Source organism: Styela clava, chromosome 7, assembly GCF_964204865.1.
Source record: "Styela clava chromosome 7, kaStyClav1.hap1.2, whole genome shotgun sequence".
In the NCBI taxonomy this organism is placed as follows: domain Eukaryota; kingdom Metazoa; phylum Chordata; class Ascidiacea; order Stolidobranchia; family Styelidae; genus Styela; species Styela clava.
Genome location: NC_135256.1, coordinates 20,594,703 through 20,599,702, shown reverse-complemented (window position 1 = coordinate 20,599,702; position 5,000 = coordinate 20,594,703). Strand labels below are relative to the sequence as shown.

Genomic DNA, 5,000 nt, shown 5'->3' with positions numbered 1-5,000 from the left:
GCGACGGGGCCGATCCAAGGATCTCACTAAACCATTCAATCGGTAGTAGCGACGGGCGGTGTGTACAAAGGGCAGGGACGTAATCAACGCAAGTTGATGATTTGCGCTTACTGGGAATTCCTCGTTCAAGGGAAACAATTGCAAGTCCCTATCCCAATCACGAATGAGGTTCAACGGGTTACCCGGACCTTTCGGCCTAGGTTAGACACTCGCTGCTTCACTCAGTGTAGCGCGCGTGCGGCCCCGGACATCTAAGGGCATCACAGACCTGTTATTGCTCAATCTCGTGTGGCTAAACGCCACTAGTCCCTCTAAGAAGTTAGACGCCGACCGAGAAGGTCGCGTAACTATTTAGCATGCCAGAGTCTCGTTCGTTATCGGAATTAACCAGACAAATCGCTCCACCAACTAAGAACGGCCATGCACCACCACCCACAGAATCAAGAAAGAGCTCTCAATCTGTCAATTCTACCTGTGTCCGGGCCGGGTGAGTTTCCCCGTGTTGAGTCAAATTAAGCCGCAGGCTCCACTCCTGGTGGTGCCCTTCCGTCAATTCCTTTAAGTTTCAGCTTTGCAACCATACTTCCCCCGGAACCCAAAGACTTTGGTTTCCCGGAAGCTGCCGGAAAGGTCGTCATGGTAACGCCTCCCGATCGCTAGTTGGCATCGTTTATAGTCAGAACTAGGACGGTATCTGATCGTCTTCGAACCTCTGACTTTCGCTCTTGATTAAAGAAAACATTCTTGGCGAATGCTTTCGCAGTAGTTCGTCTTCCGCCGATCCAAGAATTTCACCTCTAACGGCAGAGTACGGACGCCCCCGTCTGTCCCTCTTAATCATTACCTCGTGCTCCGAAAACCAACAAAATAGAACCGAGGTCCTATTCCATTATTCCATGCAACACTATGCAGGCGAACAGCCTGCTTTGAACACTCTAATTTTTTCAAAGTAAACTTATCGGCCACCGCCGACACTCAGTCAAGAGCACCGACGGAGAACCGAAGGTGAGGCGAACGCAACCAGTGACACGCCTTGCGACGGACCGGCGGCGCTCGCCCAAAATCCAACTACGAGCTTTTCAACCGCAACAACTTTAGCATACACTGTTGGAGCTGGAATTACCGCGGCTGCTGGCACCAGACTTGCCCTCCAATGGATACTCGTTAAGAGTTTTAGGATGTACTCATTCCAATTACAGGGCCTCGTTAGAGTCCTGTATTGTTATTTTTCGTCACTACCTCCCCGTGTCGGGAATGGGTAATTTGCGCGCCTGCTGCCTTCCTTGGATGTGGTAGCCGTTTCTCAGGCTCCCTCTCCGGAATCGAACCCTGATTCCCCGTTACCCGTTATCACAAAGGTAGGCACGTAGCGTACCTTCGACAGTTGATAGGGCAGACACTTGAATGATACGTCGTCGGTGCAGGGACCGTACGATCCGCGTGGTTATCCAGAGTCATCAAACGTCACAGGACGAACCCGGTCGGTTTTGATCTGATAAAAGCGCGCCTCCCGAAGTCGGCGCTTAATGCATGTATTAGCTCTAGAATTACCACAGTTATCCACTTCGCTTACGAGACCAAATAAACCAAGACTGATTTAATGAGCCATTCGCAGTTTCGCTTTACGAGAACTCGTACTTGCACCTGCATGGCTTAATCTTTGAGACAAGCATATCACTACTGGCAGGATCAACCAGATAGCTGCGACAGCTGCGCTCGGCCCTTGCTGGGCCGCCCGGCGCGTGCTCGTCGCATTCGTTTAAGACCGAGGCGATCGCCTGCGGCCGTACTCAGCTTCGACAGTCGCTGGCCGCGACGTCCACACTCTCGCCGGCAGTGCCAGGCGGAGCGATTTGCGTTTTTTCTTTGCTCGCCCTCTCTCGGGCTCGATCCATTCAGTTTCGCACAAACAAGAGCTCTGCCGGCCGCCTGCAGCGGTGCCTAAAACCCGGGCATAACAATGCGACCGTTCTGCTAGGCCGACAAGCGCTCAAGCCAGACGCTCGATCGAACGCCCCCTACATATTAGTCGAGACAACGGCTCGCTCATTAGCATCGCGTTTGTACTTTAACTTTTTTTGGCTCGGCTTTTTTCGACGCCGATGCCGGCGACGCAGCACTCTCTCGCCCGCCAGCCACCGAGAAAAGGGTGCGCTCCGACCGGCCCCGCACCGCTCTTTCTTGGCTCATTCGAGTTTACTGTCTTTCGCTCTGACATGCCTTACCTAGGGTTAGGTTAGTATGCTTGCACGTTTGTACTTTAACTTTTTTCGGCTCGGCTTCTTTCGACGCCGATGCCGGCGACGCAGCACTCTCTCGGCCGCCAGCCACCGAGAAAAGGGTGCGCTCCGACCGGCCCCGCACCGCTCTTTCTTGGCTCATTCGAGTTTACTGTCTTTCGCTCTGACATGCCTTACCTAGGGTTAGGTTAGTATGCTTGCACGATTGTACTTTAACTTTTTTCGGCTCGGCTTCTTTCGACGCCGATGCCGGCGACGCAGCACTCTCTCGGCCGCCAGCCACCGAGAAAAGGGTGCGCTCCGACCGGCCCCGCACCGCTCTTTCTTAGCTCATTCGAGTTTACTGTCTTTCGCTCTGACATGCCTTACCTAGGGTTAGGTTAGTATGCTTGCACGTTTGTACTTTAACTTTTTTCGGCTCGGCTTCTTTCGACGCCGATGCCGGCGACGCAGCACTCTCTCGCCCGCCAGCCACCGAGAAAAGGGTGCGCTCCGACCGGCCCCGCACCGCTCTTTATTGGCTCATTCGAGTTTACTGTCTTTCGCTCTGACATGCCTTACCTAGGGTTAGGTTAGTATGCTTGCACGTTTGTACTTTAACTTTTTTCGGCTCGGCTTCTTTCGACGCCGATGCCGGCGACGCAGCACTCTCTCGGCCGCCAGCCACCGAGAAAAGGGTGCGCTCCGACCGGCCCCGCACCGCTCTTTCTTAGCTCATTCGAGTTTACTGTCTTTCGCTCTGACATGCCTTACCTAGGGTTAGGTTAGTATGCTTGCACGTTTGTACTTTAACTTTTTTCGGCTCGGCTTCTTTCGACGCCGATGCCGGCGACGCAGCACTCTCTCGCCCGCCAGCCACCGAGAAAAGGGTGCGCTCCGACCGGCCCCGCACCGCTCTTTCTTGGCTCATTCGAGTTTACTGTCTTTCGCTCTGACATGCATTACCTAGGGTTAGGTTAGTATGCTTGCACGTTTGTACTTTAACTTTTTTCGGCTCGGCTTCTTTCGACGCCGATGCCGGCGACGCAGCACTCTCTCGCCCGCCAGCCACCGAGAAAAGGGTGCGCTCCGACCGGCCCCGCACCGCTCTTTCTTGGCTCATTCGAGTTTACTGTCTTTCGCTCTGACATGCATTACCTAGGGTTAGGTTAGTATGCTTGCACGTTTGTACTTTAACTTTTTTCGGCTCGGCTTCTTTCGACGCCGATGCCGGCGACGCAGCACTCTCTCGCCCGCCAGCCACCGAGAAAAGGGTGCGCTCCGACCGGCCCCGCACCGCTCTTTCTTGGCTCATTCGAGTTTACTGTCTTTCGCTCTGACATGCCTTACCTAGGGTTAGGTTAGTATGCTTGCACGTTTGTACTTTAACTTTTTTCGGCTCGGCTTCTTTCGACGCCGATGCCGGCGACGCAGCACTCTCTCGCCCGCCAGCCATCGAGAAAAGGGTGCGCTCCGACCGGCCCCGCACCGCTCTTTCTTGGCTCATTCGAGTTTACTCTCTTTCGCTCTGACATGCATTACCTAGGGTTAGGTTAGTATGCTTGCACGTTTGTACTTTAACTTTTTTCGGCTCGGCTTCTTTCGACGCCGATGCCGGCGACGCAGCACTCTCTCGCCCGCCAGCCACCGAGAAAAGGGTGCGCTCCGACCGGCCCCGCACCGCTCTTTCTTTGCTCATTCGAGTTTACTGTCTTTCGCTCTGACATGCATTACCTAGGGTTAGGTTAGTATGCTTGCACGTTTGTACTTTAACTTTTTTCGGCTCGGCTTCTTTCGACGCCGATGCCGGCGACGCAGCACTCTCTCGGCCGCCAGCCACCGAGAAAAGGGTGCGCTCCGACCGGCCCCGCACCGCTCTTTCTTAGCTCATTCGAGTTTACTGTCTTTCGCTCTGACATGCCTTACCTAGGGTTAGGTTAGTATGCTTGCACGTTTGTACTTTAACTTTTTTCGGCTCGGCTTCTTTCGACGCCGATGCCGGCGACGCAGCACTCTCTCGGCCGCCAGCCACCGAGAAAAGGGTGCGCTCCGACCGGCCCCGCACCGCTCTTTCTTGGCTCATTCGAGTTTACTGTCTTTCGCTCTGACATGCCTTACCTAGGGTTAGGTTAGTATGCTTGCACGTTTGTACTTTAACTTTTTTCGGCTCGGCTTCTTTCGACGCCGATGCCGGCGACGCAGCACTCTCTCGCCCGCCAGCCACCGAGAAAAGGGTGCGCTCCGACCGGCCCCGCACCGCTCTTTCTTGGCTCATTCGAGTTTACTGTCTTTCGCTCTGACATGCATTACCTAGGGTTAGGTTAGTATGCTTGCACGTTTGTACTTTAACTTTTTTCGGCTCGGCTTCTTTCGACGCCGATGCCGGCGACGCAGCACTCTCTCGCCCGCCAGCCACCGAGAAAAGGGTGCGCTCCGACCGGCCCCGCACCGCTCTTTCTTGGCTCATTCGAGTTTACTGTCTTTCGCTCTGACATGCATTACCTAGGGTTAGGTTAGTATGCTTGCACGTTTGTACTTTAACTTTTTTCGGCTCGGCTTCTTTCGACGCCGATGCCGGCGACGCAGCACTCTCTCGCCCGCCAGCCACCGAGAAAAGGGTGCGCTCCGACCGGCCCCGCACCGCTCTTTCTTAGCTCATTCGAGTTTACTGTCTTTCGCTCTGACATGCCTTACCTAGGGTTAGGTTAGTATGCTTGCACGTTTGTACTTTAACTTTTTTCGGCTCGGCTTCTTTCGACGCCGATGCCGGCGACGCAGCAC

At 54.4% G+C, this 5,000-nt stretch overlaps 1 non-coding gene across 1 annotated transcript in view; it reads right to left on the bottom strand.

Moving 5' to 3' along the window:
- The window catches only part of LOC144425329 (small subunit ribosomal RNA), a 1,810-nt gene extending 110 nt beyond the window's left edge, over positions 1-1,700 (bottom strand). Inside the window, exon 1 of the ribosomal RNA XR_013477473.1 lies at positions 1-1,700. This exon is cut by the window's left edge and continues 110 nt beyond it. This is a non-coding gene — a ribosomal RNA (small subunit ribosomal RNA).
- Between the last annotated feature and the right edge of the window lie 3,300 nt (positions 1,701-5,000).